An 11,550-nucleotide genomic window follows, 5' to 3' on the forward strand; every position below is an offset into this window, starting at 1 on the left:
CTTCTAGTGCAGCCGCTTTCCTATGACAAGACGGAATCCGCAGAAAGAAGTTTCAGGCGTGGCAGATATATCCGACGCAGAAGCATGGGCTTCTGGTGCAGCCGCTTTCCTATGACAAGACGGAATCCGCAGAAAGAAGTTTCAGGCGTGGCAGATATATCCGACGCAGAAGCATGGGCTTCTGGTGCAGCCGCTTTCCTATGACAAGACGGAATCCGCAGAAAGAAGTTTCAGGCGTGGCAGATATATCCGACGCAGAAGCATGGGCTTCTGGTGCAGCCGCTTTCCTATGACAAGACGGAATCCGCAGAAAGAAGTTTCAGGCGTGGCAGATATATCCGACGCAGAAGCATGGGCTTCTGGTGCAGCCGCTTTCCTATGACAAGACGGAATCCGCAGAAAGAAGTTTCAGGCGTGGCAGATATATCCGACGCAGAAGCATGGGCTTCTAGTGCAGCCGCTTTCCTATGACAAGACGGAATCCGCAGAAAGAAGTTTCAGGCGTGGCAGATATATCCGACGCAGAAGCATGGGCTTCTGGTGCAGCCGCTTTCCTATGACAAGACGGAATCCGCAGAAAGAAGTTTCAGGCGTGGCAGATATATCCGACGCAGAAGCATGGGCTTCTGGTGCAGCCGCTTTCCTATGACAAGACGGAATCCGCAGAAAGAAGTTTCAGGCGTGGCAGATATATCCGACGCAGAAGCATGGGCTTCTGGTGCAGCCGCTTTCCTATGACAAGACGGAATCCGCAGAAAGAAGTTTCAGGCGTGGCAGATATATCCGACGCAGAAGCATGGGCTTCTGGTGCAGCCGCTTTCCTATGACAAGACGGAATCCGCAGAAAGAAGTTTCAGGCGTGGCAGATATATCCGACGCAGAAGCATGGGCTTCTAGTGCAGCCGCTTTCCTATGACAAGACGGAATCCGCAGAAAGAAGTTTCAGGCGTGGCAGATATATCCGACGCAGAAGCATGGGCTTCTGGTGCAGCCGCTTTCCTATGACAAGACGGAATCCGCAGAAAGAAGTTTCAGGCGTGGCAGATATATCCGACGCAGAAGCATGGGCTTCTAGTGCAGCCGCTTTCCTATGACAAGACGGAATCCGCAGAAAGAAGTTTCAGGCGTGGCAGATATATCCGACGCAGAAGCATGGGCTTCTGGTGCAGCCGCTTTCCTATAACAAGACGGAATCCGCAGAAAGAAGTTTCAGGCGTGGCAGATATATCCGACGCAGAAGCATGGGCTTCTGGTGCAGCCGCTTTCCTATGACAAGACGGAATCCGCAGAAAGAAGTTTCAGGCGTGGCAGATATATCCGACGCAGAAGCATGGGCTTCTAGTGCAGCCGCTTTCCTATGACAAGACGGAATCCGCAGAAAGAAGTTTCAGGCGTGGCAGATATATCCGACGCAGAAGCATGGGCTTCTAGTGCAGCCGCTTTCCTATGACAAGACGGAATCCGCAGAAAGAAGTTTCAGGCGTGGCAGATATATCCGACGCAGAAGCATGGGCTTCTAGTGCAGCCGCTTTCCTATGACAAGACGGAATCCGCAGAAAGAAGTTTCAGGCGTGGCAGATATATCCGACGCAGAAGCATGGGCTTCTGGTGCAGCCGCTTTCCTATGACAAGACGGAATCCGCAGAAAGAAGTTTCAGGCGTGGCAGATATATCCGACGCAGAAGCATGGGCTTCTGGTGCAGCCGCTTTCCTATGACAAGACGGAATCCGCAGAAAGAAGTTTCAGGCGTGGCAGATATATCTGACGCAGAAGCATGGACTTCTGGTGCAGCCGCTTTCCTATGACAAGACGGAATCCGCAGAAAGAAGTTTCAGGCGTGGCAGATATATCCGACGCAGAAGCATGGGCTTCTGGTGCAGCCGCTTTCCTATGACAAGACGGAATCCGCAGAAAGAAGTTTCAGGCGTGGCAGATATATCCGACGCAGAAGCATGGGCTTCTAGTGCAGCCGCTTTCCTATGACAAGACGGAATCCGCAGAAAGAAGTTTCAGGCGTGGCAGATATATCCGACGCAGAAGCATGGGCTTCTAGTGCTGCCGCTTTCCTATGACAAGACGGAATCCGCAGAAAGAAGTTTCAGGCGTGGCAGATATATCCGACGCAGAAGCATGGGCTTCTGGTGCAGCCGCTTTCCTATGACAAGACGGAATCCGCAGAAAGAAGTTTCAGGCGTGGCAGATATATCCGACGCAGAAGCATGGGCTTCTGGTGCAGCCGCTTTCCTATGACAAGACGGAATCCGCAGAAAGAAGTTTCAGGCGTGGCAGATATATCCGACGCAGAAGCATGGGCTTCTAGTGCAGCCGCTTTCCTATGACAAGACGGAATCCGCAGAAAGAAGTTTCAGGCGTGGCAGATATATCCGACGCAGAAGCATGGGCTTCTGGTGCAGCCGCTTTCCTATGACAAGACGGAATCCGCAGAAAGAAGTTTCAGGCGTGGCAGATATATCCGACGCAGAAGCATGGGCTTCTGGTGCAGCCGCTTTCCTATGACAAGACGGAATCCGCAGAAAGAAGTTTCAGGCGTGGCAGATATATCCGACGCAGAAGCATGGGCTTCTGGTGCAGCCGCTTTCCTATGACAAGACGGAATCCGCAGAAAGAAGTTTCAGGCGTGGCAGATATATCCGACGCAGAAGCATGGGCTTCTCGTGCAGCCGCTTTCCTATGACAAGACGGAATCCGCAGAAAGAAGTTTCAGGCGTGGCAGATATATCCGACGCAGAAGCATGGGCTTCTAGTGCAGCCGCTTTCCTATGACAAGACGGAATCCGCAGAAAGAAGTTTCAGGCGTGGCAGATATATCCGACGCAGAAGCATGGGCTTCTAGTGCAGCCGCTTTCCTATGACAAGACGGAATCCGCAGAAAGAAGTTTCAGGCGTGGCAGATATATCCGACGCAGAAGCATGGGCTTCTGGTGCAGCCGCTTTCCTATGACAAGACGGAATCCGCAGAAAGAAGTTTCAGGCGTGGCAGATATATCCGACGCAGAAGCATGGGCTTCTGGTGCAGCCGCTTTCCTATGACAAGACGGAATCCGCAGAAAGAAGTTTCAGGCGTGGCAGATATATCCGACGCAGAAGCATGGGCTTCTAGTGCAGCCGCTTTCCTATGACAAGACGGAATCCGCAGAAAGAAGTTTCAGGCGTGGCAGATATATCCGACGCAGAAGCATGGGCTTCTAGTGCAGCCGCTTTCCTATGACAAGACGGAATCCGCAGAAAGAAGTTTCAGGCGTGGCAGATATATCCGACGCAGAAGCATGGGCTTCTAGTGCAGCCGCTTTCCTATGACAAGACGGAATCCGCAGAAAGAAGTTTCAGGCGTGGCAGATATATCCGACGCAGAAGCATGGGCTTCTGGTGCAGCCGCTTTCCTATGACAAGACGGAATCCGCAGAAAGAAGTTTCAGGCGTGGCAGATATATCCGACGCAGAAGCATGGGCTTCTGGTGCAGCCGCTTTCCTATGACAAGACGGAATCCGCAGAAAGAAGTTTCAGGCGTGGCAGATATATCCGACGCAGTAGCATGGGCTTCTAGTGCAGCCGCTTTCCTATGACAAGACGGAATCCGCAGAAAGAAGTTTCAGGCGTGGCAGATATATCCGACGCAGAAGCATGGGCTTCTAGTGCAGCCGCTTTCCTATGACAAGACGGAATCCGCAGAAAGAAGTTTCAGGCGTGGCAGATATATCCGACGCAGAAGCATGGGCTTCTAGTGCAGCCGCTTTCCTATGACAAGACGGAATCCGCAGAAAGAAGTTTCAGGCGTGGCAGATATATCCGACGCAGAAGCATGGGCTTCTGGTGCAGCCGCTTTCCTATGACAAGACGGAATCCGCAGAAAGAAGTTTCAGGCGTGGCAGATATATCCGACGCAGAAGCATGGGCTTCTAGTGCAGCCGCTTTCCTATGACAAGACGGAATCCGCAGAAAGAAGTTTCAGGCGTGGCAGATATATCCGACGCAGAAGCATGGGCTTCTGGTGCAGCCGCTTTCCTATGACAAGACGGAATCCGCAGAAAGAAGTTTCAGGCGTGGCAGATATATCCGACGCAGAAGCATGGGCTTCTGGTGCAGCCGCTTTCCTATGACAAGACGGAATCCGCAGAAAGAAGTTTCAGGCGTGGCAGATATATCCGACGCAGAAGCATGGGCTTCTAGTGCAGCCGCTTTCCTATGACAAGACGGAATCCGCAGAAAGAAGTTTCAGGCGTGGCAGATATATCCGACGCAGAAGCATGGGCTTCTGGTGCAGCCGCTTTCCTATGACAAGACGGAATCCGCAGAAAGAAGTTTCAGGCGTGGCAGATATATCCGACGCAGAAGCATGGGCTTCTAGTGCAGCCGCTTTCCTATGACAAGACGGAATCCGCAGAAAGAAGTTTCAGGCGTGGCAGATATATCCGACGCAGAAGCATGGGCTTCTGGTGCAGCCGCTTTCCTATGACAAGACGGAATCCGCAGAAGAAGTTTCAGGCGTGGCAGATATATCCGACGCAGAAGCATGCTTTCCTATGACAAGACGGAATCCGCAGAAAGAAGTTTCAGGCGTGGCAGATATATCCGACGCAGAAGCATGGGCTTCTGGTGCAGCCGCTTTCCTATGACAAGACGGAATCCGCAGAAAGAAGTTTCAGGCGTGGCAGATATATCCGACGCAAAGCATGGGCTTCTGGTGCAGCCGCTTTCCTATGACAAGACGGAATCCGCAGAAAGAAGTTTCAGGCGTGGCAGATATATCCGACGCAGAAGCATGGGCTTCTGGTGCAGCCGCTTTCCTATGACAAGACGGAATCCGCAGAAAGAAGTTTCAGGCGTGGCAGATATATCCGACGCAGAAGCATGGGCTTCTGGTGCAGCCGCTTTCCTATGACAAGACGGAATCCGCAGAAAGAAGTTTCAGGCGTGGCAGATATATCCGACGCAGAAGCATGGGCTTCTGGTGCAGCCGCTTTCCTATGACAAGACGGAATCCGCAGAAAGAAGTTTCAGGCGTGGCAGATATATCCGACGCAGAAGCATGGGCTTCTGGTGCAGCCGCTTTCCTATGACAAGACGGAATCCGCAGAAAGAAGTTTCAGGCGTGGCAGATATATCCGACGCAGAAGCATGGGCTTCTAGTGCAGCCGCTTTCCTATGACAAGACGGAATCCGCAGAAAGAAGTTTCAGGCGTGGCAGATATATCCGACGCAGAAGCATGGGCTTCTAGTGCAGCCGCTTTCCTATGACAAGACGGAATCCGCAGAAAGAAGTTTCAGGCGTGGCAGATATATCCGACGCAGAAGCATGGGCTTCTAGTGCAGCCGCTTTCCTATGACAAGACGGAATCCGCAGAAAGAAGTTTCAGGCGTGGCAGATATATCCGACGCAGAAGCATGGGCTTCTAGGGCCGCTTTCCTATCCTATGACAAGACGGAATCCGCAGAAAGAAGTTTCAGGCGTGGCAGATATATCCGACGCAGAAGCATGGGCTTCTAGTGCAGCCGCTTTCCTATGACAAGACGGAATCCGCAGAAAGAAGTTTCAGGCGTGGCAGATATATCCGACGCAGAAGCATGGGCTTCTGGTGCAGCCGCTTTCCTATGACAAGACGGAATCCGCAGAAAGAAGTTTCAGGCGTGGCAGATATATCCGACGCAGAAGCATGGGCTTCTGGTGCAGCCGCTTTCCTATGACAAGACGGAATCCGCAGAAAGAAGTTTCAGGCGTGGCAGATATATCCGACGCAGAAGCATGGGCTTCTGGTGCAGCCGCTTTCCTATGACAAGACGGAATCCGCAGAAAGAAGTTTCAGGCGTGGCAGATATATCCGACGCAGAAGCATGGGCTTCTGGTGCAGCCGCTTTCCTATGACAAGACGGAATCCGCAGAAAGAAGTTTCAGGCGTGGCAGATATATCCGACGCAGAAGCATGGGCTTCTAGTGCAGCCGCTTTCCTATGACAAGACGGAATCCGCAGAAAGAAGTTTCAGGCGTGGCAGATATATCCGACGCAGAAGCATGGGCTTCTAGTGCAGCCGCTTTCCTATGACAAGACGGAATCCGCAGAAAGAAGTTTCAGGCGTGGCAGATATATCCGACGCAGAAGCATGGGCTTCTAGTGCAGCCGCTTTCCTATGACAAGACGGAATCCGCAGAAAGAAGTTTCAGGCGTGGCAGATATATCCGACGCAGAAGCATGGGCTTCTGGTGCAGCCGCTTTCCTATGACAAGACGGAATCCGCAGAAAGAAGTTTCAGGCGTGGCAGATATATCCGACGCAGAAGCATGGGCTTCTAGTGCAGCCGCTTTCCTATGACAAGACGGAATCCGCAGAAAGAAGTTTCAGGCGTGGCAGATATATCCGACGCAGAAGCATGGGCTTCTGGTGCAGCCGCTTTCCTATGACAAGACGGAATCCGCAGAAAGAAGTTTCAGGCGTGGCAGATATATCCGACGCAGAAGCATGGGCTTCTAGTGCAGCCGCTTTCCTATGACAAGACGGAATCCGCAGAAAGAAGTTTCAGGCGTGGCAGATATATCCGACGCAGAAGCATGGGCTTCTAGTGCAGCCGCTTTCCTATGACAAGACGGAATCCGCAGAAAGAAGTTTCAGGCGTGGCAGATATATCCGACGCAGAAGCATGGGCTTCTAGTGCAGCCGCTTTCCTATGACAAGACGGAATCCGCAGAAAGAAGTTTCAGGCGTGGCAGATATATCCGACGCAGAAGCATGGGCTTCTGGTGCAGCCGCTTTCCTATGACAAGACGGAATCCGCAGAAAGAAGTTTCAGGCGTGGCAGATATATCCGACGCAGAAGCATGGGCTTCTGGTGCAGCCGCTTTCCTATGACAAGACGGAATCCGCAGAAAGAAGTTTCAGGCGTGGCAGATATATCCGACGCAGAAGCATGGGCTTCTAGTGCAGCCGCTTTCCTATGACAAGACGGAATCCGCAGAAAGAAGTTTCAGGCGTGGCAGATATATCCGACGCAGAAGCATGGGCTTCTAGTGCAGCCGCTTTCCTATGACAAGACGGAATCCGCAGAAAGAAGTTTCAGGCGTGGCAGATATATCCGACGCAGAAGCATGGGCTTCTAGTGCAGCCGCTTTCCTATGACAAGACGGAATCCGCAGAAAGAAGTTTCAGGCGTGGCAGATATATCCGACGCAGAAGCATGGGCTTCTGGTGCAGCCGCTTTCCTATGACAAGACGGAATCCGCAGAAAGAAGTTTCAGGCGTGGCAGATATATCCGACGCAGAAGCATGGGCTTCTAGGTGCAGCCGCTTTCCTATGACAAGACGGAATCCGCAGAAAGAAGTTTCAGGCGTGGCAGATATATCCGACGCAGAAGCATGGGCTTCTAGTGCAGCCGCTTTCCTATGACAAGACGGAATCCGCAGAAAGAAGTTTCAGGCGTGGCAGATATATCCGACGCAGAAGCATGGGCTTCTAGTGCAGCCGCTTTCCTATGACAAGACGGAATCCGCAGAAAGAAGTTTCAGGCGTGGCAGATATATCCGACGCAGAAGCATGGGCTTCTAGTGCAGCCGCTTTCCTATGACAAGACGGAATCCGCAGAAAGAAGTTTCAGGCGTGGCAGATATATCCGACGCAGAAGCATGGGCTTCTGTGCAGCCGCTTTCCTATGACAAGACGGAATCCGCAGAAAGAAGTTTCAGGCGTGGCAGATATATCCGACGCAGAAGCATGGGCTTCTAGTGCAGCCGCTTTCCTATGACAAGACGGAATCCGCAGAAAGAAGTTTCAGGCGTGGCAGATATATCCGACGCAGAAGCATGGCTTCTGGTGCAGCCGCTTTCCTATGACAAGACGGAATCCGCAGAAAGAAGTTTCAGGCGTGGCAGATATATCCGACGCAGAAGCATGGGCTTCTAGTGCAGCCGCTTTCCTATGACAAGACGGAATCCGCAGAAAGAAGTTTCAGGCGTGGCAGATATATCCGACGCAGAAGCATGGGCTTCTAGTGCAGCCGCTTTCCTATGACAAGACGATTTCCCGCAGAAAGAAGTTTCAGGCGTGGCAGATATATCCGACGCAGAAGCATGGGCTTCTGGTGCAGCCGCTTTCCTATGACAAGACGGAATCCGCAGAAAGAAGTTTCAGGCGTGGCAGATATATCCGACGCAGAAGCATGGGCTTCTGGTGCAGCCGCTTTCCTATGACAAGACGGAATCCGCAGAAAGAAGTTTCAGGCGTGGCAGATATATCCGACGCAGAAGCATGGGCTTCTGGTGCAGCCGCTTTCCTATGACAAGACGGAATCCGCAGAAAGAAGTTTCAGGCGTGGCAGATATATCCGACGCAGAAGCATGGGCTTCTGGTGCAGCCGCTTTCCTATGACAAGACGGAATCCGCAGAAAGAAGTTTCAGGCGTGGCAGATATATCCGACGCAGAAGCATGGGCTTCTGGTGCAGCCGCTTTCCTATGACAAGACGGAATCCGCAGAAAGAAGTTTCAGGCGTGGCAGATATATCCGACGCAGAAGCATGGGCTTCTGGTGCAGCCGCTTTCCTATGACAAGACGGAATCCGCAGAAAGAAGTTTCAGGCGTGGCAGATATATCCGACGCAGAAGCATGGGCTTCTGGTGCAGCCGCTTTCCTATGACAAGACGGAATCCGCAGAAAGAAGTTTCAGGCGTGGCAGATATATCCGACGCAGAAGCATGGGCTTCTGGTGCAGCCGCTTTCCTATGACAAGACGGAATCCGCAGAAAGAAGTTTCAGGCGTGGCAGATATATCCGACGCAGAAGCATGGGCTTCTGGTGCAGCCGCTTTCCTATGACAAGACGGAATCCGCAGAAAGAAGTTTCAGGCGTGGCAGATATATCCGACGCAGAAGCATGGGCTTCTGGTGCAGCCGCTTTCCTATGACAAGACGGAATCCGCAGAAAGAAGTTTCAGGCGTGGCAGATATATCCGACGCAGAAGCATGGGCTTCTAGTGCAGCCGCTTTCCTATGACAAGACGGAATCCGCAGAAAGAAGTTTCAGGCGTGGCAGATATATCCGACGCAGAAGCATGGGCTTCTGGTGCAGCCGCTTTCCTATGACAAGACGGAATCCGCAGAAAGAAGTTTCAGGCGTGGCAGATATATCCGACGCAGAAGCATGGGCTTCTAGTGCAGCCGCTTTCCTATGACAAGACGGAATCCGCAGAAAGAAGTTTCAGGCGTGGCAGATATATCCGACGCAGAAGCATGGGCTTCTGGTGCAGCCGCTTTCCTATGACAAGACGGAATCCGCAGAAAGAAGTTTCAGGCGTGGCAGATATATCCGACGCAGAAGCATGGGCTTCTAGTGCAGCCGCTTTCCTATGACAAGACGGAATCCGCAGAAAGAAGTTTCAGGCGTGGCAGATATATCCGACGCAGAAGCATGGGCTTCTGGTGCAGCCGCTTTCCTATGACAAGACGGAATCCGCAGAAAGAAGTTTCAGGCGTGGCAGATATATCCGACGCAGAAGCATGGGCTTCTGGTGCAGCCGCTTTCCTATGACAAGACGGAATCCGCAGAAAGAAGTTTCAGGCGTGGCAGATATATCCGACGCAGAAGCATGGGCTTCTAGTGCAGCCGCTTTCCTATGACAAGACGGAATCCGCAGAAAGAAGTTTCAGGCGTGGCAGATATATCCGACGCAGAAGCATGGGCTTCTGGTGCAGCCGCTTTCCTATGACAAGACGGAATCCGCAGAAAGAAGTTTCAGGCGTGGCAGATATATCCGACGCAGAAGCATGGGCTTCTAGTGCAGCCGCTTTCCTATGACAAGACGGAATCCGCAGAAAGAAGTTTCAGGCGTGGCAGATATATCCGACGCAGAAGCATGGGCTTCTGGTGCAGCCGCTTTCCTATGACAAGACGGAATCCGCAGAAAGAAGTTTCAGGCGTGGCAGATATATCCGACGCAGAAGCATGGGCTTCTGGTGCAGCCGCTTTCCTATGACAAGACGGAATCCGCAGAAAGAAGTTTCAGGCGTGGCAGATATATCCGACGCAGAAGCATGGGCTTCTGGTGCAGCCGCTTTCCTATGACAAGACGGAATCCGCAGAAAGAAGTTTCAGGCGTGGCAGATATATCCGACGCAGAAGCATGGGCTTCTGGTGCAGCCGCTTTCCTATGACAAGACGGAATCCGCAGAAAGAAGTTTCAGGCGTGGCAGATATATCCGACGCAGAAGCATGGGCTTCTGGTGCAGCCGCTTTCCTATGACAAGACGGAATCCGCAGAAAGAAGTTTCAGGCGTGGCAGATATATCCGACGCAGAAGCATGGGCTTCTGGTGCAGCCGCTTTCCTATGACAAGACGGAATCCGCAGAAAGAAGTTTCAGGCGTGGCAGATATATCCGACGCAGAAGCATGGGCTTCTGGTGCAGCCGCTTTCCTATGACAAGACGGAATCCGCAGAAAGAAGTTTCAGGCGTGGCAGATATATCCGACGCAGAAGCATGGGCTTCTGGTGCAGCCGCTTTCCTATGACAAGACGGAATCCGCAGAAAGAAGTTTCAGGCGTGGCAGATATATCCGACGCAGAAGCATGGGCTTCTGGTGCAGCCGCTTTCCTATGACAAGACGGAATCCGCAGAAAGAAGTTTCAGGCGTGGCAGATATATCCGACGCAGAAGCATGGGCTTCTGGTGCAGCCGCTTTCCTATGACAAGACGGAATCCGCAGAAAGAAGTTTCAGGCGTGGCAGATATATCCGACGCAGAAGCATGGGCTTCTGGTGCAGCCGCTTTCCTATGACAAGACGGAATCCGCAGAAAGAAGTTTCAGGCGTGGCAGATATATCCGACGCAGAAGCATGGGCTTCTGGTGCAGCCGCTTTCCTATGACAAGACGGAATCCGCAGAAAGAAGTTTCAGGCGTGGCAGATATATCCGACGCAGAAGCATGGGCTTCTGGTGCAGCCGCTTTCCTATGACAAGACGGAATCCGCAGAAAGAAGTTTCAGGCGTGGCAGATATATCCGACGCAGAAGCATGGGCTTCTGGTGCAGCCGCTTTCCTATGACAAGACGGAATCCGCAGAAAGAAGTTTCAGGCGTGGCAGATATATCCGACGCAGAAGCATGGGCTTCTGGTGCAGCCGCTTTCCTATGACAAGACGGAATCCGCAGAAAGAAGTTTCAGGCGTGGCAGATATATCCGACGCAGAAGCATGGGCTTCTAGTGCAGCCGCTTTCCTATGACAAGACGGAATCCGCAGAAAGAAGTTTCAGGCGTGGCAGATATATCCGACGCAGAAGCATGGGCTTCTGGTGCAGCCGCTTTCCTATGACAAGACGGAATCCGCAGAAAGAAGTTTCAGGCGTGGCAGATATATCCGACGCAGAAGCATGGGCTTCTAGTGCAGCCGCTTTCCTATGACAAGACGGAATCCGCAGAAAGAAGTTTCAGGCGTGGCAGATATATCCGACGCAGAAGCATGGGCTTCTGGTGCAGCCGCTTTCCTATGACAAGACGGAATCCGCAGAAAGAAGTTTCAGGCGTGGCAGATATATCCGACGCAGAAGCAT

The sequence above is a fragment of the Lepisma saccharinum genome, chromosome 28 (genome assembly GCF_977018435.1).
Source record: "Lepisma saccharinum chromosome 28, izLepSacc3.1, whole genome shotgun sequence".
In the NCBI taxonomy this organism is placed as follows: domain Eukaryota; kingdom Metazoa; phylum Arthropoda; class Insecta; order Zygentoma; family Lepismatidae; genus Lepisma; species Lepisma saccharinum.